General features: G+C 38.3%; 1 protein-coding gene across 1 annotated transcript in view; it reads right to left on the bottom strand.

Annotated features, from left to right (window-relative positions):
• mtgo (miles to go) overlaps nt 1-24,585 on the bottom strand; it is a 218,641-nt gene that overhangs the window by 187,530 nt on the left and 6,526 nt on the right. The gene's annotated exons all lie outside the window — the stretch shown is intronic.

The following is a 24,585-nucleotide window of genomic DNA, read 5'->3' as shown; positions in this document are numbered from 1 at the left end:
TCATATTAGCGAGTATATCAGAGTTATACCAAATAACACACTAGTCAACATCGGCGTCACATTATACCAGCTACTTGGTATTATACATATACAAAAAAGTCGCACTAAATTTTCAAGTCTCTTCCTGACAGCACTTGAGATAAAGACAGAGAAACACAACAAACAACGTATAAATTCCGCCGGCCGTTACCACGTCGCTAAAAGCAGTAACCCTTAGATTCTTGTTTAGTTTATATAAGATATTTGGGTGGCAACATTTTGCGATTGTGCGACGGACCAATTCGTACTTTAAAACTGGCTGACCGTTAGTGTTTTGTGATGCCAATGACTTGCAGATTTTTTGTGACTCTGTTCTTTGTTGACGATCGCGGTTACATGAGAGTTGAATGTATGTGTAAGTGGGTAGGTGGTTGGTACCATGAATGAGCGTTATAAATTAAAAATCATTTATACATTTTCTATTTTATTCTCATGGCAATGCTGCGACATTAGAATTTTACATTTGAATCCAGCTACAGAATCACATTTGAGTACAACTTGAAACCTATCTTTTTCTCAACTTTTTCCATATAAAAAAAAATAATTCCCCTTATGATTTTCAAGTTGAGCCAGTGTTGAGAAACAACACTTAAGATTTGAGAAGCCTGCTCGTTATCAACCTGAGCAGTAATGTAGATCAAGCCTAAATGTTTATTGGATTGGTTAACTTTGGAGTCCGTGTCGTATACGTAACCTAAAATATATTGTATTTGCGTTTCCCTCTCCCGTTTATAATCACAACTTTTAATAAATAAAAAACATATTGCAAAATTGGTATAAGAAGAAAACAATAAGAAAATGCATTTAGAAAACTTTCAAATCTTTTTCGCTCTGCAAATATAAAATAAGAGAGCATATGCAGACATACATACGAACGTACCAATTACTTAAAGATTTTAATGAAGCTTATATGTAGCTTTCATTTAATCATTAACTAGGCATTAGCTTTTGGCAGTGAAGTGGATGATAAGTTTATTTAATTTAAGCTTTTCACCATTTTCCATTTCTCGTAAGCCTTTCTCTGTTTATAAATTCGTCGTCCGACTCTTCCTCTATATTTTCTGTTAGCTTTCCTTTAATACTCAACAATGTAAAGAGCAATTTTTTCGCAAATATTTTCGATTTTAGCGAGAAAACTTAAGCGCAACAAGTAATTTTTCCTTTTTTACCACGCACACATCTTTTCACACACACATCATGTACATATGTATGTGTGCACATGAACCAGCTGAAATAATTTTGTTTAAACATTTTTTTTAACATTAACAATTTAAACAAGAAACTTAGGAACTTAGACTAAAATGTTGTTTTTTATATGTATGTGAGAGACTTTTCTGTATATTGGGAATGCCAATAGCGAGTTCCGGTTGGGGATAGGTTCGTCCAACAAACAAATCGAATTAATCCCCTTCAAGACATCAGACAGTGACTCAGCTCAACGAAAGCATTCTTTCTAAATACGCCTACGAAAATAGGGAAAGAGGGAGGACCAACTCCGTTAAAAGTACAACGTGGGGAACGATCTAACTTCCCTTGGAATCTCCAATTTACATCGAGAATAATTTAAAATAAAAAGCGCCAAATACGTAAGAAGTAATGTTTACGTTAAATTATTAAGGCTCATATTTATAGTAATCGATTAAAGTTTGCAAGTTGCATCTTTTATATTTATTTTTCGTAAGCAATTTTTGAAGAAAAAGTCATCCAGCAGCTCGAATTTATTTTGTGTGAATTTTTCCAAATATTTGTGTTGTTAATTTGACACAAATTTTTTAAAATCTGCATGACGACAAAAAGTGGCGATGTCATGAAGTTATAATGATCTGATGACGATTTATATAAGACCAGTTACTCTCCACAGTGACGTCAGCAGTAGAAACTCTTTTACACCCACATTTATAGATTTATGCCTCTATACATATATGTACATACATAGTCTAAAGAGAGGGGCGATGAATATTGAATTCGGCTTTTATTACACACAAGCACGATACATTCTTTTATGCTCAACTTTGTCAAACTTAAAAAACAATGAATTGTACGAGGAAAGCGTTGAAACCACAAGAATGCCGCCCTCTCAGCTGATAGAGACACATCTACATATGTACATACTTATAGATATATGTATGTGTGTATATACATGTGTATGTATATGTGTACTCTATGGTCATAAGGAAACAAATAATCAGTTATTTTTGCATAGGAAAATGGAAAGAGCGAGCAAGAGGCATAAACACAATAATCTTGTGAACTTCCCAACCTTTTGCGAAACAAAAAAGTATCAAAGACGAGTTTGAGTGGGAGTGATGTGGCCAGAAGAGCAATGTCCACTTGGGCATTGAGTGTCATATAAGATGAGAGAAAAACTGGAGTCAAACAAGAGGAGTTTTGTTTAAGACTGCCCCACTACTTTTCTTTAATAGTGAGTAACTATGTGAAATATAACGAGATGAACAACCAGGAACTTCCCAGCAAAAAATGTATACCTAGTACTTATAAAGCTTATTTCGTATGGCCATAAAGCTCATAGCATTAGGCATTAATTCTATAAGGAATGTCAGTTGTATTCTGTATTCCTTATATTACTCCTTATTTTTTTGTACTTTCGTCATCAAGCCATGGCTTACAGCAAGTAAGCACAAATAAAATAAAGACTTAAATTAGGAATTATTATAAGCCATTAGGTAGAATACAAAAACCTTATTTATAATAGATCAATTAAAATAAGGCTAACATAAGGCATACCACTTGCTGTATTATATGACCTTTTAAATAGGCTAGTGAAACAAATTAAATCAGCCTTACATAAGGCGTTATTAGCAGATAATATATTGAGTACAATAACCTGAATTTAAGATTCATGCACCAGGTACAAATAGGAATAGTATGCCATATTTTAACCATAATGTAAGTTTTATTCCACATATAAAATCATAATAAAACATTTCCCTATTCATCGTTAATCAACCTATTTCAAAACTTCATTTAGATTGCCAATTTTGAAAGTTGTTCTATAGGGGTGCACCCTTCGGCAGTGGTTCAGCCAGCCCTGACAATTTAAATCTTCCATGAATGTTTTAAGTAAAATTAATACAGTCGGGAAATAACTATTCGCAATTTGATGTTTTACTGTATATCGCTATTCACTCTTTTGTTTGTTCCCTGTTTTTATACTCAGTTGAGCAGAGCTCACAGAGTATATTAACTTTGATTGGATAACGGTTGGTTGTACAGGTATAAAGGAATCGAGATAGATAGACTTCCATATATCAAAATCATCAGTATCGAAAAAAAATTCGATTGAGGCGTGACTCCGCCCTTTTTCATTTAATTTGTCTAGGATAATTTTAATGCCATAAGTCGAACAAAAATTTACCAATCCTTGTGAAATTTTGTAGAGGCTTAGATTCTAGGACGATAACTGTTTTCTGTGAAAATGGGCGAAATCGGTTGAAGCCACGCCCAGTTTTTATACACAGTCGACCATCTGTCCTTCCGGTCGGCCGTTAACACGATAAATTGAGCACAAATCGATATATCTTTTCTAAACTCAGTTCACGTACTTATCTGAACTCACTTTCTATTGGTATAAAAAATGGTCGAAATCCGACTATGACCACGCCCCCTTTTTCGATATCGAAAATAACGAAAAATGAAAAAAATGCCATAATTCTATATCAAATACGAAAAAATGGATGAAACATGGTAATTGGATTGGTTTATTGGCGCAAAATATAACTTTAGAAAAAACTTTGTAAAATGGGTGTGACACCTACCATATTAAGTAGAATAAAATGAAAGAGTTCTGCAGGGCGAAATCAAAAGACCTTGGAATCTTGACAGGAATACTGCTCGCGGTATTACATATATAAATAAATTAGTGGTATCCGACAGATGATGTTCTGTGTCACCTTGGTCCACATTTCCATCGATATCTCGAAAACGCCTCCACATATACAACTAAGGGCCACTCCCTTTTAAAATACTCTTTAATACCTTCCATGTGATACCCATGTCATACAAACACATTCCAGGGTTACCCTAGGTTCATTTTCCTACATGGTTATTTTCCCTTATTTTGTCTCCATAGCTCTCAGCTGAGTATGTAATGTTCGGTTACACCCGAACTTAGCCTTCCTTACTTCCGACTATGACGGATTTCGTTCATTTTTTATACCAAGATAAAGTGCGTTCAGATAAGTACGTGAACTAAGTTCAGTAAAGATATGTCGATTTTTGCTCTAGTTATCGTGTTAACGGCCATGCGGAAGGACAGACGGAAAACCGTGTATAAAAACTGGGCGTGGCTTCAACCGATTTCGCCTATTTTCACAGAAAACAGTTATCGTCCTAGGATCTAAGCCTCTACAAAATTTCACAAGGATTGGTAAATTTTTGTTCGACTTATGGCATTAAAAGTATCCTAGAAAAATTAAATGAAAAAGGGCAGAGCCACTCCCATTTTGAAATTTTCTTTCATTTTTGTATTTTGTTGCACCATATCATTACTGGAGTTGAATGTTGACATAATTTTCTTATATACTGTAAAGATATTAAATTTTTTGTTAAAATCTGACTTAAAAAAAAATTTTTTTTGTAAAGTGGGCGTGGTCGTTCTCCGATTTTGCTAATTTTTATTAAACATACACATGGTAATAGGAGTAACGTTACTGCCAAAATTCACCGTGATATCTTCAACGACTGCGAAATTACAGCTTGCAAAACTTCTAAATTACCTTCTTTTAAAAGTGGGCGGTACCACGCCCATGTTCCAATATTTTATTATTTTCTATTCTGCGTCATAAGTTCAACGCATCTATCGATTTTTTGAAATTTTCGATATTGAAAAAGTGGGCGTGGTTATAGTCCGATATCGTTCATTTTAAATAGCGATCTGAGATGAGTGCTCAGGAACCTACATACCAAATTTCATCAAGATACCTCAAAATTTACTCAAGTTATCGTGTTAACGGACGGACGGACGGACATGGCTCAATCAAATTTTTTTTCCATCCTGATGATTTTGATATATGGAAGTCTATATCTATCTCGATTCCTTTATACCTGTACAACCAACCGTTATCCAATCAAAGTTAATATACTCTGTGAGCTCTGCTCAACTGAGTATAAAAATATAACCCAAGAGAATGCCAAATACGAACACATTAGACGTGTTTTTTTACGCGTAAATGTCTATACGCTTAAACTTTATATGGACTGCTAAGCGTCAAACTTTAAATACACCTCTGAAATTGCTGCGCATAAAATTAGTACTACTAAATTTCAATACGCATTATACACAGATGTAACTGAAATATGTGTCTTTGTTTCACCCTCTACATTAATTCTATGTATTCTATGTGTGTCCACAATTCATCGCAACTGATCTAGCTATATGTTAGACCCTATGACCATCAGGGGGTTGTGTCTCCGCTTTTCAGTACACCCTGTGGTTGTAGCTAGTTATTTAACCACTGCCGCTAGATGGGTCTCCTAAGCATTATCTAAGCGAGGATAGGCGTTTTTTTCACGCGCAAACGTAAACGTATACGCGTGTATAAAAAAACACGGCTATTATAACAGCACTTCCACAAGAAGTAATAGTAACAATTTTAGATTTTATCGAAAATCCACCCCTCACTAACAAGTTTAGTGAACTTAAAAAAGTTTTGATAGAAAGACATTCACTTAGTGAAAATTCAAAGCTAGACAAAATTTTGAGTGATTCAGAAATGGGTGATTGAAAGCCCTCTGAGTTTTATCGGCCATTAGTTTTGTTAGCCGGTTCAAATTTTAGTGAAAATATTTTAAAGAGAATTTGTGTGAGAAAACTTCCCAAAAATTTAAATGCCATTTTGGCTAGCTCAAGTTCTGACAATATTAATGTATTAACAAAATTAGCGGATAACATTTGAATTTATGAATAAAAATGAAGTTTTTTTAGTAAATACAATTTCAGATACAAAAGTTTAAAATTCTGTTATTGAAAATCTGGTTAAAACCACCTCACCTTGATGTGTGAGAATTTTCAGAAACTTTCTTTGGAGTTAGCCGAAAATAAAACAGAAATGTATCGAAATCAATCCAGGTCGCGTTCTAATTCTAGGAACAATTTTAGAAATTCTTTTAGGTCTCGTTCTAACTCGCGTAATAATCCAAATTGGTTGTGTAGATTTTACTACAAATTTGGAAATAATGCTAGAAGTTGTGAACAACGGTTCTTATTATTTTTATTTAACTTTGTATTTTAGTTACTTTGAACTTTGTAATTTTAAAATGTTTTATCAATATTTAATTTTCAATATTGATTTTTCAAAAATTTTCATGATGGCGAAAAATTAAAAAAAAAAGATATTGACGCACACATTTAGGCTTATTCTTTATTGAATAAAAGTTTCTTTATATATAAAATTAAAAGTGGTTTCAATGACCACAAGTCCCCGTGGAAAATGGAATAAAACGTGAATTTTGGTTCACGGCAGGTAATTTTTTAAGTATGTCGTTATAAATATGAACGTCAGAATTTCTGATACAGACTTACTAACATATACATATGTATATATTACTTAGGGTTAAAGTTTATCTATAGTGTAAATAAGTCTTAAATAAGGCGTTATTATAAGGCGTATGATTTACAATATTTACCTTATTATAAGGTTTGTCTGTCAAGATTGAAACCAGTATTCCCTACGGCTTACAACCGCTTAAGCCTGTTTTTGCAGGGTTTGCCTTGCACAAAAAAAAGTTATTAAGAGATACATACATACATACATACAACTTGTTTAAATATAACAGCGAGTTGGGCGTAGTTTTAAGGGAATTTGTCATGTGTCACATTCGATATTTCAAGTGACAGGTATTGCGTAGGCAAGCAGGTGAGCAGGTGATGCAGTCCTTAAGCATACATATATACATACATTGAAATTACAGAGGCACACGTATGTACATATGTATGTATATACATACATTCCTGATGATGAGCACATTTAGGGGCCATCGCGTATGCAAATAATGAGTTCGACGCACACAGACAGCACGTGCACTGCAAACTTAGCAGACGTTTGTGCATTGTGTACATTTGGGGATATACATACATGCATACGCACATATGTATGAATCAAAACACATACACCAATAACAAACTTGGGGTGCATACGCTCTCAGCTGTGTCATTTGTTGACCTCAGATAACTGACAAGCTTTATTATTCAGTTAGGCTTCTTTTTTTGGATTAGGGTGGTTCAATGTGCATAGAGTGATTTCTTCTTCTCTCATACCCATTTTACGGCTAATAATAAGGGTGATTTGGAGAGATATATGTACATATGTATATACCTCCGAGGAGAAGTTCTTTTTAAAATTTTTGTTGTGCTGAATTTTTCACTTTCGTACAATCTGGTTGAACCTATATATCTTGGCCCAACTACGATCCGCATCTTCCAAGACATATCCTTTTCTCTTCCTTAAGTAGCTTTTAATAGCACAATACTACTGTCGAGGGAGAAAGAGGACCTTACATGAATGGAGCTGAGCAATATTATCCCATTCGTAATATCCAAATAATCGGTTGTATAAGATATGTATGTTGGAATATGGTCATCTGCAGTTCCAGCATAAAAAGATACACCAAGCTGCTTGACTGCCTCCTGATCGAAGAGCACGAAACCACATCGACCACGTAGTGATCGACAGCAGACATAGATTCAGTGTCCTGGATGCGCGATCTACGAGGTTCATATATCAACTCGGTAGCCCAGATACGTACATGCCTCCGTGCAGCAAACAAAGTGCGCGCAGTGACACAAGGAAAGTTTGCCGTCGAGAAGCTGCCCACGAAACAGACAGCTGGGGCTTACTCTACTCGGCTGTGACATCTGCTCACCGAGAGCAATGTTCGAACTGACGATGTGTCCGAGCAGTGGGAGCATATTTATCTTTCGTTACGTACCACCGCGGCTGAGACCATAGGATTACGTCGAGCACGCAAAAAAGAACTGGTACGATGAGAAATGTCGGGCTACCTCGGAAAAGAAGAGCGCTGCTTATGGGGCCACGCTGCGTGTGCGAGGAGATTCAGATGCGGGCACATAGAAATAATGCCCGAAAATTCCACAAAAAAATCCGGTGGATGACGGAAGGTTTCAAGGAACGATAATGGCAACCAGGTAACTGACGTACAGTGTGTGCTTAAGTTGCGGAGGGAACATTCCCCTCATTGCTATCTAGCGAGGGAGAAGACGAACCCGATAGTCCAATCGCCGATAATGAAAAGGACGTTCCAACACCCGCCTATGACAAAGTGAGAATGACAATATTCCGTCTAAAAAATCACAAAGAACAAGGTAACGAAGGAATAACCGCCGAGCTATTCAAACACGGCGGCGAAGAGCATTCTTCAGCTCCTATGCAAAATATGGTCGGATAAGCGCATGTCTCCACACTGAAAGAAATGGTGCTAGTAAAATCAACAAACCGATTTTGTTGTTCTTGACTTAACGGAGATTCGGTGAAATTGATCGAATTACGGTTAATTCGACCGAGTTCTTTGTCAAACGAACAAATTAGTTTAGTCCTTTCAACAAAAGAGAAATTGTCGGTCTTAAGTTAACAAAATTCTGTAAAATTTACAGATTTCTGGTCAATCTAACTGATTTTTCTGTTAATACAACTGATCTCACTGGTCATTTCAACAGCGATCAACAGTCAATACATGAGCAAATTTCAAAGAGAATTCTACGCTCACTGCGCTCTCTACTTTGTACTTATGACGAAAAAACATAGAAAATGGGAAAACAACAAAAAAATAGTTTTTCAGTTATCGATACAAAACGAAAATCCCCTTTTTTGAATTTATGAGATACCGGGACACCTATTTATCGGGTACAATTTTGCAACTTCTCCTCCAAGCGAAATGCAAAATTGCGCCCTTTTGTTGCAAAAGTTTTGTTTGTACGAACAGGACTTTTCCAATGTTAGTAACATTTTGTTCAAGTTTTTACGAATTTTCACTCACGCGAACGAATTTAATAAGATAATAAAAAACATCCTTTTTTAATGTTGATGTTTCCGACAACATAAAAGTTTGAGTTGTTTTGGAATCGTTTCAACTTACAGTGTTACGAAAATTAAACTTGCCGAATTACATGTAAAGTTACTCCAGTGGTGAATTACCTTCTAGCGATTTGATTCTTTACTTTTCTATAATTTACAAGTTTCTATTTAAAATGTTATGTCAAACATTTATACAAAGTTTTATTCAAAACATTCAAGTGTGGCAACTACATGCGAGAGAAGAAACTGAAAATGAGCTGAGCTGCAACTGAAATAATTGAGAATCAGTTTTGTGACTACTATTTTCATTTCTATTTGCAAAGCGAAGTTCAAAACTATAAAATAAATAAATTATAAAATATAAAATTTAGTGAAAGTGCGTTTAATAAAACAAAATAATAAAGTGTATAATGTTTAATGTGTGCCAGCATATTTGATGTAAGCCCAATTGACGTTCGGTTAGTAAGTGCCACCGTGGTGTGAAGGTAGCGTGCTCCGCCTGCCACACAGTATGCCCTGGGTTCGCACCTCGGACAAAGCAGCGTCAAAATTTTAGAAATAAGGTTTTTCAATTAGAAGAAAATTTTTCTAAGTGGGGTCGCTCCTCGGCAGTGTTTGGCAAGCGCTCCGAGTGTATTTCTGCCATAAAAAGCTCTCAGTGAAAACTCATCTGCCTTGTAGGTGCCGTTCGGAGTCTCGTCATAAAACATGTCCCGTTCAGCCAATTCGTAGTGAAAATCAAGAGGAGCACGACGCAAATTGGAAGAGAAACTCGGCCTTAGATCTCTTCGGAGGTTACCGCGCCTTACATTTATTTATTTATATGGCAACATAGGTACTTTCGTACAAAGCTGTCGCAACAACTTTTTTTGTTCATTTGACTACTAAAACGGTCAATTACGAATCAACGATTTGTGCTCAGTTGATTCAACATCTTATTGCGATGGATAAAAATTAACAGAAATTTCGGTTGAATTGACCCGTATATCGGTTGATTTTACCAGTCATTTTCTTTCAGTGTAGATTGAAACATAAGTGTAATCTGCCCAATCAACAAGAAAGGCGATCCCGCAAACCGCTGCAATTACCGCGGAATCAGCCTGCTTAATATCCTTCTAAGCTTATATCTAGCGTAGTGTGTGAAAGACTGAAGCCCATTGTCAGCAACCTGATTTGGTTCTAAATATTGCATACTTTTTTGCGCACTTGATACCGTTTTATATATTTTTGACAATGGAGTTTTCGCGTTAGCGAAGATTGGAATTTGGGGGCTGCTATGTCTGAATTTAAGTTCCCTGCAAAACTAAATGGCAAGTGATGTTGAACAACACCACAGGAGAACTCAACCTCGATGGTACAAACTATGTATTATAAGAGCGTACAATTACTGCACGGTTAACAGTTTGAGCCTAGATCTGGAACTTTTCTCTACTACATATATGACTAAACCAAAGTTGTTGAAAATGAGTGCACAAATCTGGATTTCATTTTGAAACTAGAGAAGTCTACACTTACAGTTATAAAAAAAACTAGTGAGCGGTAGCCTGGCTTCGAACCAACGTGCCACGGATTCCAGCAGCTTGCTCTATCTACTGAGCTATCACATCTGTGTAAGAAATCATGTCAAACACCTTATATGTATAAAAGAATTTTCGAAAAAAAATCTTTGACTGGCAGGGCTCTTCACATATTAAACTTTTTATTTTAAAATTTTTAGCACCAAGTTAAAACTCTTGCGGTTTGTTCTAAAACCAGACATGTATCTATACAAGTTTCTATTTATGGATTTTTTGGAGACCTTTTTGGTTTTGTTTTAATACAAAATAATTATTTTAAACTAATTGTCCAATAAGCTTTAAATTAAAATCGAATAATATTAGAAAACAGAGTAGTGAATTGAGAGTTTCCAATTAAGTAGAAAAATGTTTCAAAAAGTGGTTAAACCGATTATTGGTTATTAAGTGGCTTATGCTAATGATATTGATATCATTGGCATGGATAAACGCGCTGTGAGCTCTGCCTTCTCGGGTTTCGATAAAGAAGCAAGCAAGTGGTTATTGCGGTAAATAAGGACAAGACGAAATACTTGCTGACATCCAAAAAAGAATCGGCACATTGGTGCCTTGGCAGCCACGTCACTGTTGACGTATACCGAAATTGGAGAGTGTGAAGCATTTCGTGTATCTGGGAACCAGCATTAACAGCAAAAAAATGTCAGTTTAGAAATCAAACGGAGAATAACTCTTGCTAACAAGTGCTACTTTGGAATGAGTACGCAAATAAAAAGTAAAGTCCTCCCTCCACGATCAAAAATCACGCTCTACAGGTCGCTCATCATACCTTGTCTGATGTATGGCTCGGAATCATGGACGGTGACGAGAGAAGGTGAGAAGGTTCTTAGAGTGTACGAGAGAAAACTTCTCCGGAAGATTTATGGTCCTGTCCGTGATGCCGACGGCAAGTATCGAAGGAGGTATAATTATGAGCTGTATGAGCCTTACGCAGATATGACGATAGTCCAACGAATTATGTATTTCAGTTGAAGCCTCAGTTTGGAAGCATAGGAACTGGAAGACATTCACTGAATTGAGTGAGACAGGCGGAGGAAAACTCGACCTCCCAATTCGCGTCAGTTATCGCGAAACAGGGATGCTGGCGTAACTTGTTACGACACACCCACAATCGCTTAGGCGGTTAAGAGCCAATTATGATGATGAGGTATGTAATATATATATACATATATACATAGATATACACACTTAAGCGACATTTTCGATAAAGATGAAATAAATAATAGATCGGTCATCTTCACGCAGTCGTATTTTCATTATTTGGTGAAACGGGATGCATACTACGTGAAAACGACTTCTGCCCCAAAACTCCACTTCTCGCTACGCTAAAACTTCATAGCTTAAAATCTCTAAAACAATGCAGCATTTAGTACCATATGGAGTTCTAGCGTAACTAAAGATGTCCCCAAAGTTCAACATTCACCCATAGTTTTACATAGAGCTTAGGTGGTTATTCCTTATGACCACATGGTACTAAATGTTGCATACTTTTCTCTGCACTTGATACTATTTTAGGGGCTTTTGGCGATTAAGTTTAGCGTTAGAGATGGTTGGAATTTTCGGGCTCGATTTTGGGGGCAGAGCACTAAAGTACAAATAAATCATAAGCTTTAAATCTAGGTGCGGTTTTTGTCAACTTTTGATATAATTTTTGAAGTCGGTCTCGGAAAATGGTTTTGTGTATTTTGTAAGTTAGGACTGGTTCTTCGGTGCAAGTTTAAGCAACATTTAAATTTGATTAGAGTTTAGCCCTGCAATATTTGGTGCTTAATGAAGAAGGAGGGAAGATGAACATATCCGAGCACTATAAAATCGGTAATTTTAAAGAAATTCTCGAGATAAGTTATACTTTTCTCTATCAACCTATAGTTAGACTGTGAACCACTGTGCCCAGGTACAACGCATTCTGGCAGCAACAATGCTATAATGTTGTTGTCAAGATGAGTTCTGCAGCAACAAAAGAGGTAACAATAACAACAACAACTCCTGTATAAAACAAAGCCATAAGAAAACGACAAAACAGGGAAAAGCGAATGCGATGACACGCTGCTCTACATAAAAAGGCTGCATTTTGTTATGTTTGTTGGTGTTATTTCTTTGCTAGCATTGTTTATGTTTTATTTTGTTTTACTTTTGTTGCAATACAACATTTGCACAGGTGGAACACCTCATGGTGTATGAACCGCAACAAAATGCCTTACACATTCACCAACCCAGTTCTTCACATGCTTACAGAGACCCAACAGAAAATTTGATCCTCATATAAGGCTTATTTCATATGGCATAAAGGTTTATGGCATCAGGCCTTATTCTATAAGGAATATTGTCACGTCTATTCGTTAACAACGTTATTACACATTTTGAGAAGTACGGCATAGATAGAGGGAAGCTGTTTGTTGCTTTGTCAAAATAAATTATCTTCAAGTTTGTATGCTCCTTAATTTACTGCGTATCTACGTTTTTACATACAACACGAAAGTTTTTCAGAAAGTTTTCGTCGTTTTCCCGAAAATGTTTGTATTCTACAAGGCCCATGTTGCGGAGGTTCCACCGATCGAGTGCAAGAGGCTAGTACAGGACGAAGGGCGCAAAGAGCGGTTGGTCATAGGCGCGGATGCAAATGCGCACCACAATGCGTGGGGAGGAGCAGATACGAACGAGAGAGGCGAATATCTATTTTTTTACATCCTGCAATGAGCTGAGTCTTCTAAGACAGGTAAAATAAATGTTTAACCTAGCAAAGACCGCGGAAAGCGTGAAATTTCCAGGGCGAAGAGAATCTCATGGAAAAGTTTCTGTACGGACATAGAATGCTCCAGCGAAGCAGCACGTTGAGAAAAGTCATAGCAAAAGGAAATATAGTCCAGGGACTAATAAAGAAAGAGAACGGGGAATGGTCACGTAATATTGAGGAATCCCTTGAGGTGCTTCTCGATACACATTTCCCATCGGGAGATGGTTTAGAAGAGCCAGCAGACAGCACTCACATTTCGATCACGGAGCGGGTAGTGCCGGGCTTGGTGACCGATACCAAGATCGAGTGGGCAGTGAAGACGTTTTCTAAGTTTAAACCCAGATGGTATATTCCCGGCCATGCTACAAGTTTTAAGTAGGGCGGTCGTGGAATGGCTTAAAATAATATTCGATGGGTGCATAAGACTGAATCATGTACCGCACTCTTGGAGAACTGCTCGTGTAGCTTTCCTACCAAAGGCGGGAAAGATCGGTCACGTGTATGCCAAAGATTATAGACCCATTAGCTTAACATCATTTCTGCTCAAAACCTTTCAGAGGCTGACAGATGTGTACATAAAGTCCAACGTGGATGAAAAGCTGCTCTCCACAACACAACATGCGTACACCAAAGGCAAGTCGGTAGACACCGCATTGCATAGTGTGGTAATAAGCGTAGAGAAAGCCCTGCAATATAAGGAATATGCTCTAGGAGTCTTCTTAGACATTGCCGGGGCTTTCATTAATGTCTCTAAATGGGCGATTATGGATGGTCTTAATTACATTAAAGTACATCCAGCCTTAACCAGATGGATCGGCTGCATCTTAAATTGCAGGAAGATTACATCACAATGGCGATTGTACGAGGACACGAAATCAGTGGACAGGGGAACGCCGCACGTAGGGGTGCTATCACCACTGCTGTGGACGCTGGTCATCAACCAACTGCTCAGGCGATTTGATGAGGGACCCGTAAAACTTACGGCTTACGCGGATAACGTTGCAATTGTCATAAGTGGAAAGTGCCTTCCAACGATTAGCTCTTTGATGGATCGGTCGCTTCGGGATATTCATACCTGGGCATCAAATGTCGGGTTGAAAGTTAACGCGGATAAGACGGATATGATCTTGTTTACAAAGAGGTACAAGGTCCCAAATTGGATCAGACCTAAGCTAGGATGGGTGACCCTACAGGAGAAACCTTGCACAAAGTATCTAGGAATCATCCTAGACAGTAAGCTGTCATGGAAGCTCAACGTGGAGGAGATGGTGAAAAAGGCTTCAACGGCACTTTATGCATGTAAAATAATGCTGGGGTGTACGTGCGGCTTATCGCCCTCTCTTTCTCATTGGGATTTTACAGCGATTGTAAGCTCTATCCTATACTATGGAGTTCTTGTTTGGTGGAAAGCCACACAAAAAGCAACATACCTCAAAAAAGTAGAGGGGGTATGCAGACTATCAATGCTTAGCATTACGGGAGCACTGAAAACAACCCGACAGATGCACTGTATGCCATTCTGCACATTCCACCTGTAGACTTGGTAGCAAAGAACATAGCGCTAACAACTGCAACCAGGCTCGGTGCCTCAGGGCAGCTTGAGACCCGACCATACGGCCATAGTAGTATAGCGTCATCAATCACAAGACGAACATACTACCTGGTTCCCTATCTGCGCTTCGAGGGCGATCTTAAGGCCACAGTAGAGGTGGACGGTTGACGCAAGGGTGCTCAAATGGCGGACGAGACGATACATGTGTACACAGATGGTTCCAAAGTAGTGGAAGGAGTAGGGACTGCGGTATACTGTGCTGATCCGGAAATAAACAGATCCTACAGGCTACCGGATTACTGTAGCGTTTTCCAAGCGGAAATAGTAGCCGTAACCAAAGCAGTAGAAACCCTGGAAGAAACTAGCACAAGCTGCAGTCGTGTTAACTTCTATATTGACAGTCAAGCAGCAACTAAGGCAATAATCTCGCATACCACAGCATCTAAATGCGTGTTAGAGTGTAAGCAGTCCAGTGGAGAGAATATGGACAGGGAGAAGCATACATCTATATTGGGTCCCAGGGCATATGGGAATAGATGGGAATGGAAAAGCGGATGAATTAGCTAAAAAGAGCACATCCCTTGAAGCTTGCTCCGTAGACGTCCCAATTAGACTGGGCGAGATTAAGCGAAGGCGAGAGGTGCACATGATCGGCCAAGCGGGAAAGGCGTGGGTTCAAGCGCGGGGCTGTAAAGTGTCGAAGATTATATACAGGTCTTACAACCTTAGACTAACAAAGTTGCTTCTATCATTAAAAAGAGAGGACTGTAGACTAATGACGGGTACTCTGACAGGATAATGCCTTCTGGCGCCACATTCCTTTAAATTAGGCTTGGTCAGTGATAGCAGATGTAAGAAGTGCGGGCTGGAGGAGGAAACGAAAGAACACGTTCTGTGCTCTTGCCCTGCGCTTGCCAGGCTAAGACTCCAGCTATTAGGAGTGATACAGCTTTCAGATCTAGAAGCAGCAAGTGGCTTAAATCCTAGGAAGCTTCTAGTATTTGCCAAGAGGACGGAGTTATTTTATAACATAGGTCCTGGTTTTTGATAGGGTTTTTCAGTTTGGTCGTTAAAACAAACTTCTGGTAACACTACGGACTTACTCCGTCAATGTGAGGTCTTCATGGACTGGCCAGTTCTACCTAACCTAACCTAACATAGGTACGGGCTTAGCAAATAAAGAGGACGATATTGGTTGTACGGCGTATTCCTTACAGTACTCCTTGTTTTTCGGCACTTACACACATATATCATTCATGTATACGGCTTAGAGCCAATGGAGTATAGGAAATTATTATAAGTAACTAGCAGACCCGGCAGACGTTGTTCTGCCCTAAATTTGGCCTATCTGCATACATTTTAATAAGCTTTTTCCGTCTAACTCTGCCCTATCCCTCTACACTTTTTCCTCATCTTTTTATTCACTCCTCCCTCCGTCTTTTTCGCTTCATCTCCATCTTCGTCTCATTCTATGTCTTTCTCAGTCTCCTTCTCTCTTTTCTTTTCTCTCAAGTTTTCCTTCCTCCCAGTCCCAGTCCCACTCCGAGTCTCAGTCCCAGTCCCAGTCCGTCTCTGGTATACTTCCCGGAAAAAAGCATCGTAAATAATAATATAGACAAATTTATACACGAAATTTCAGGCAAATCGAATAGGACGTATGTAAATAGGTATTTTGGTATTATTAATTCATGACTTTATTTCGGATTCGCATGCATATTTATCATTTTTGCCAGGTTGATGCGACTAAATCGAATATCACAATGAAAATTACTTAAAGGCTCTCAGCAACAGCTTTCATTTGATATCCATATTGTATAAACATATTCTAGGGGTACCCGGGTCCACGTTTTGGGCTATATCTCGAGACCCTAGCCTCACAGTTGTATGAAAATTATCCTGTACTATAGCACTCTTCAACAGCTTTCACTTGATATCCATATTGTATAAACACATTGTAGGGGTACCCTTTTCCACGTTTTGGGATATATCTCGAAACCCTAGCCTCCCAGTTGTATGAAAATTATCCTTTACTATAGCACTCATCAACAGTTTTCATTTGATATCCATATTGTATAAACACATTCTAGGGGTACCCGGGTCCACGTTATGGGCTATATCTCGAGACCCTAGCCTCCCAGTTGTATGAAGATTATCCTGTACTATAGCACTCATCAACAGCTTTCATTTGATATACATATTGTATAATCACATTCTAGGGGTACCCGGGTCCACGTTTTGGGCTGTATCTCGAGACCCTAGCCTCCCAGTTGTATGAAAATTATCCTGTACTATAGCACTCATCAACAGTTTTCATTTGATATCCATATAGTATAAACACATTCTAAGGGTACCCGGGTCCACGTTTTGGGCTATATATCGAGACCCTAACCTCCCAGTTGTATGAAAATTATCCTGTACCATAGCACTCTTCAACAGCTTTCACTTGATATCCATATTGTATAAACACATTGTAGGGGTACCCTTTTCCACGTTTTGGGATATATCTCGAGACCTTAGCCTCCCAGTTGTATGAAAATTATCCTGTACTATAGCACTCATCAACAGCTTTCATTGATATCCATATTGTATAAACACATTCTAGGGGTACCCGGGTCCACGTTTTGGGCTATATCTCGAGACCCTAGCCTCCCAGTTGTATGAAAATTATCCTGTACTATAGCACTCATCAACAGTTTTCATTTGATATCCATATTGTATAATCACACTCAGGGTACCCGGGTCCACGTTTTGGGCTATATCTCGAGACCCTAGCCTCCCAGTTGTATGAAAATTATCCTGTACTATAGCACTCATCAACAGTTTTCATTTGATATCCATATTGTATAATCACATTCTAGGGGTACCCGGGTCCACGTTTTGGGCTATATCTCGAGACCCTAACCTCCCAGTTGTATGAAAATTATCCTGTACTATAGCACTCATCAACAGTTTTCATTTGATATCCATATTGTATAATCACATTCTAGGGGTACACGGGTCCACGTTTTGGGCTATATCTCGAGACCCTAACCTCCCAGTTGTATGAAAATTATCCTGTACTATAGCACTCATCAACAGCTTTCATTTGATATCCATATTGTATAATCACATTCTAGGGGTACCCGGGTCCACGTTTTGGGCTATATCTCGAGACCCTAGCCTCCCAGTTGTATGAAAATTATCCTGTACTATATCAGTAATCAACAGCTTTCATTTGATATCCATATTGTATAAACACATTCTAGAGGTACCCGGGTCCACGTTTTGGTCTATATCTCGAGACCCTAACCTCCCAGTTGTATGAAAATTATCCTGTATTATAGCACTCATTAACAGTTTTCATTTGATATCCATATTGTATAATCACATTCTAGGGGTACACGGGTCCACGTTTTGGGCTATATCTCGAGACCCTAACCTCCCAGTTGTATGAAAATTATCCTGTACTATAGCACTCATCAACAGCTTTCATTTGATATCCATATTGTATAATCACATTCTAGGGGTACCCGGGTCCACGTTTTGGGCTATATCTCGAGACCCTAACCTCCCAGTTGTATGAAAATTATCCTGTACTATAGCACTCATCAACAGCTTTCATTTGATATCCATATTGTATAATCACATTCTAGGGGTACCCGGGTCCACGTTTTGGGCTATATCTCGAGACCCTAACCTCCCAGTTGTATGAAAATTATCCTGTACTATAGCACTCATCAACAGTTTTCATTTGATATCCATATTGTATAATCACATTCTAGGGGTACACGGGTCCACGTTTTGGGCTATATCTCGAGACCCTAACCTCCCAGTTGTATGAAAATTATCCTGTACTATAGCACTCATCAACAGCTTTCATTTGATATCCATATTGTATAATCACATTCTAGGGGTACCCGGGTCCACGTTTTGGGCTATATCTCGAGACCCTAGCCTCCCAGTTGTATGAAAATTATCCTGTACTATATCAGTAATCAACAGCTTTCATTTGATATCCATATTGTATAAACACATTCTAGAGGTACCCGGGTCCACGTTTTGGTCTATATCTCGAGACCCTAGTCACCCAGGGGTATGAAAGTTATCTTGTACTATAGAACACATCAACAGCTTTCATTTGATATCCATATTGTATAAACACATTCTAGGGGTACCCGGGTCCACGTTTTGGGCTATATCTCCAGACCCTAGCCTCCCAGTTGTATGAAAATTATCCCGTACTATAGCACTCATCAACAGTTTTCATTTGATATCCATACTGTATAAACACATTCTAGAGGTACCCGGGTCCACGTTTTGGGCTATATCTCGAGACCCTAGTCACCCAGGGGTATGAAAGTTATCCTGTACTATAGCACTCATCAACAGCTTTCATTTGATATCCATATTGTATAAACACATTCTAGGGGTAACCGGGTCCACGTTTTGGGCTATATCTCGAGACCCTAGCCTCCCAGTTGTATGAAAATTATCCTGTACTATAGCACTCATCAACAGCTTTCATTTGATATACATATTGTATAACCACATTCTAGGGGTACCCGGGTCCACGTTTCGGGCTATATCTCGAGACCCTAGCCTCCCAGTTGTATGAAAATTATCCTGTACTATAGCACTCATCAACAGCTTTCATTTGATATCCATAATGTATAAACACATTCTAGGGGTACCCGGGTCCACGTTTTGGGCTATATCTCGAGACCCCAGCCTCCCAGTTGTATGAAAATTATCCTGTACTATAGCACTCATCAACAGTTTTCATTTGATATCCATATTGTATAATCACATTCTAGGGGTACCCGGGTCCACGTTTTGGGCTATATCTCGAGACCCTAGCTTCCTAGTTGTATGAAAATTATCCTGTACTATAGCACTCATCAACAGTTTTCATTTGATATACATATTGTATAATCACATTCTAGGGGTACCCGAGTCCACGTTTTGGGCTATATCTCGAGACCCTAACCTCCGAGTTGTATGAAAATTATCCTGTACTATAGCACTCATCAACAGTTTTCATTTGATATCCATATTGTATAATCACATTCTAGGGGTACCCGGGTCCACGTTTTGGTCTATATCTCGAGACCCTAGCCTCCCAGTTGTATGAAAATTATCCTGTACTATAGCACTCATCAACAGCTTTCATTTGATATCCATATTGTATAAACACATTATAGAGGTACCCGGGTCCACGTTTTGGTCTATATCTCGAGACCCTAGTCACCCAGGGGTATGAAGGTTATCCTGTACTATAGAACACATCAACAGCTTTCATTTGATATCCATATTGTACAAACACATTCTAGGGGTACCCGGGTCCACGTTTTGGGCTATAGCTCGAGACCCTAGCCTCCCAGTTGTATGAAAATTATCCTGTACTATAGCACTCATCAACAGCTTTCATTTGATATCCATATTGTATAATCACATTCTAGGGGTACCCGGGTCCACGTTTTGGTCTATATCTCGAGACCCTAGCCTCCCAGTTGTATGAAAATTATCCTGTACTATAGCACTCATCAACAGCTTTCATTTGATATCCATATTGTATAAACACATTATAGAGGTACCCGGGTCCACGTTTTGGTCTATATCTCGAGACCCTAGTCACCCAGGGGTATGAAGGTTATCCTGTACTATAGAACACATCAACAGCTTTCATTTGATATCCATATTGTATAAACACATTCTAGGGGTACCCGGGTCCACGTTTTGGGCTATATCTCGAGACCCTAGCCTCCCAGTTGTATGAAAATTATCCTGTACTATAGCACTCATCAACAGCTTTCATTTGATATCCATCAGGCTTCCATATAAAGTTATATTTTAAAAACACATTCTAGGGGTACCCGGGTCCACGTTTTGGGATATATCTCGAGACCCTAACCTCCCAGTTGTATGAAAATTATCCTGTACTATAGCACTCATCAGCAGTTTTCATTTGATATCCACATTGTTTAATCACATTCTAGGGGTACCCGGGTCCACGTTTTGGGCTATATCTCGAGACCCTAGCCTCCCAGTTGTATGAAAATTATCCTGTACTATAGCACTCATCAACAGTTTTCATTTGATATCCATATTGTATAAACACATTCTAGGGGTACCCGGGTCCACGTTTTGATCTCAAGACCCTAGGCACGTAGCGAAAAAAAGGTAGACGTTGGCCGATTCTCAGACCTACCCAATATGCTCACAAAATTTCATGAGAATCGGTTAAGCCGTTTCGGAGGTGTTAAGCCTTTAAAACCGTGACAGAAGAATTTTGTATATTAGATTAGGTACAATTTAACACCCTTATATTAAGACTTTTTGATCAATTAAAATAAGCTTTTAAGACTTATAATAAGTCCCACACAAAATCAGGCTTCCATATGAAGTTATAATAGTATAGTATAAATATTATAATTTCCTGATTATAAAACTTATGGGCCAGGTAGAGCAAGGAATAGCATGTCATATGTGAACACAATCATTATTATCTTCGAAAATTCAGTCTGGTTCCTTTGTTCAAGATACGGAAAAAATAAATAAAAAAATAAATGTAAGACGCGATAACATTCGAGAAGATTTTAGGCCGAGCTTCTCTTCCAATGTTTTGCTTTGCTTGCTTGTTTTATGCCGACTCCAAAAGGCAACTGCAAGGCAGACGAGTTTTCACTTACAGCTTTTCATGTCAGAAGGGGTGATCCCGCTTAGAAAAATTTTCTTCTAATTGAAAAAACTTGGTTAAAAATTGCTTTGTCCGGGGCGTGAACCCAGGATCTTCCGTGTGGCCAGATATGGAAAAAGTAACATTAACAAGTAAGGAAGGCTAATTGCGGGTGTAACCGAACATTACATAATCAGCTGGGAGCTCTGGAGACAAAATAAGAGAAAATCGCCATGTAGGAAAATGAACGTAGGGTAACCCTGGAATGTGTTTGTATGACATGGGAATCAAATGAAAGGTGTTAATGAGTATTTTAAAAGGGAGTGGGCCTTAGTTCCATAGGTGGACGCCTTTTTGAGATATAGCCATAAAGGTGGACCAGGGGTGACTCTAGAATGTGTTTGTACGATATGGGTATCAAATTAAAAGTATTAATGAGGGTTTTAAAAGGGAGTGGCCCTTAGTTGTATATGTGAAGGCGTTTTCGAGATATCGACCAAAATTTGGACCAGGATAACCCAGAATATCATCTGTAGTACAGCTAATTTATTTATTTCCAAGGGCTTTTGATTTCGCCCTGCATAACTTTTTCATTTTCTCCTACTTAATATGGTAGGTGTCACACCCATTTTACAAAGTTTTTTTTAAAGTTATATTTTGCGTCAATAAACCAATCCAATTACCATGTTTCATCCCTTTTTCGTATTTGGTATGGAATTATGGCATTTTTTTTTTCATTTTTCGTAATTTTCGATATCGAAAAAGTGGGCGTGGTCATAGTCGGATTTAGGCCATTTTTTATACCAAGATAAAGTGAGTTCGTGAACTAAGTTTAGTAAAGATATATCGACTTTTGCTCAAGTTATCGTGTTAACGGCCGAGCGGAAGGACAGACGGTCGACTATGGATAAAAAATGGGCGTGGCTTCAACCGATTTCGCCCATTTTCACAGAAAACAGTTATCATCATAGAATCTATGCCCCTACCAAATTTCACAAGGATTGCTAAATTTTTGTTCGACTTATGTATGGCCTTAAAAGTATTCTAGACGAATTAAGTGAAAAAGGGCGGAGCCACACCCATTTTGAAATTTTCTTTTATTTTTGTATTTTGTTGCATCATATCATTACTGGAGTTGAATGTTGACATAATTTACTTATCTACTGTAAAGGTATTACATTTTTTGTTAAAATTTTACTGAAAAAAATTTTTTTTTAAAGTGGGCGTGTTCGTCATCCGATTTTGCTGATTTTTATTTAGCACACATATATTAATAGGAGTAACGTGCCCGCCAAGGTTCATCATGATATCTTCAACGACTGCGAAAGTACAGCTTGCAAAACTTTTAAATTACCTTCTTTTAAAAGTGGGCGGTGCCACGTCCATTATCCAAAATTTTACTAATTTTCTATTTTGCGTCATAAGGTCAACGCACCTACCAAGCTTCATCGCTTTATCCGTCTTTGGTAATGGATTATCGCACTTTTTCGGTTTTTCGAAATTTTCGATATCGAAAAAGTGGGCATGGTTGTAGTCCGATTTCATTCATTTTAAATAACGATCTGAGATGGGAGCCCAGGAACCTACATACCAAATTTCATCAAGATACCTCAAAATTTACTCAAGTTATCGTGTTTACGGACGAACGGACGGACGGACATTGCTAAATGAATTTCTGTTTTCGCCCAGATCATGTTGATATATAGATTCTATATTATAGAAGTCTATATCTATCTCGATTAGTTTATGCCGTTACGAATTACCGTTATGCGAACAAAGTTAATATACTCTGTGAGCTCTGCTCAGCTGAGTATAAAAAAACACAAAGTTCATAGACCGTATAGCTGACTATTTCAAAACCCATGAGGGTTTATCATTAGCGATCCACACATTGAAGGCTTGACGTTCAGCACATCAGACCCTCAATGCACTTTGCAAGTCTCTATTTATAACTCGTTTTCTACTGTTTGTTATTTTTACTCTTTACCACCGTCAATTGAGTGTGCCAATCAGGTGCTATTATCTCATTAGACGAGGATAACTTGTAAAATAAACATTTTACAAAAATAATAAACTTGGTCTTAAGGACAACAAATTAATTATCTACAGACCAGTAAAACCAAATATTCGTGGAAAATGTTTGTACATATGTTTTAATGGTGCATTCAATTTTACTTAAGATTTTTAAAAGTTAATGAGCTTAACACCGGTAAATAATAATTGTTATTCAATTATTATTCAATTATTATTTTTGGTTTTATTGGGAAGAACTGAAAAGAAGGAAACATTTACTGGCATATTGCGATGGTCCCATTTAGAAAAGCGCAACGTCATCATCGTCAGGCAATTTCGTAATGTTTATTATTTCAACAGGTTTCAACGGGGATCGAACCGCGGTCAAACTCTGAAATCACAATCGCCTAACCATTGGGCTATTGTGTTGTATTTGCTTTCTTGACAATATATAAATAAATAAATATAAGGCGCGAAAACCTCTGAAGAGATCTAAGGCCGAGCTTCTCTTCCAATTTGCGTCGTGCTCCTCTGAATTTTCTCTACAAATTGGCCGGACGGGACCTACATGTTTTATGCCGACTCCGAACAGCATCTGCAAGGCAGATGAGTTTTCACTGAGAGCTTTTCATGGCAGAAACACACCCGGAGCGCTTGCCAAACACTGCCGAGGGGCGACCCCGCATAGAAAAATTTTCTTCTAATTAAAAAACCTTATTTCTAAAATTTTGATGTTGCTTTGCCCGGGAACCCAGGGCATACGGTGTGGTAGGCGGAGCACGCTACCATCACACCACGGTGGCCGCCACACGGTTGGCAATACCAATAACAAAAAGCACACCTAGTGCAAATTAATGTAAAGACAGAATGTCTCAAATTGTTGAGAGCGTGAAAATGGGATACTGAAATTAGCCAAGAAAGCAAATACAATACAATAGTCCAATGGTTAGGCGATTGTGATTTCAACAGCT

Source organism: Eurosta solidaginis, chromosome 2 (assembly GCF_040869045.1).
Source record: "Eurosta solidaginis isolate ZX-2024a chromosome 2, ASM4086904v1, whole genome shotgun sequence".
Taxonomy (NCBI): domain Eukaryota; kingdom Metazoa; phylum Arthropoda; class Insecta; order Diptera; family Tephritidae; genus Eurosta; species Eurosta solidaginis.
Note: the sequence above shows the minus strand (reverse complement) of the source record. Positions and strands in the feature narration are given on the sequence as shown.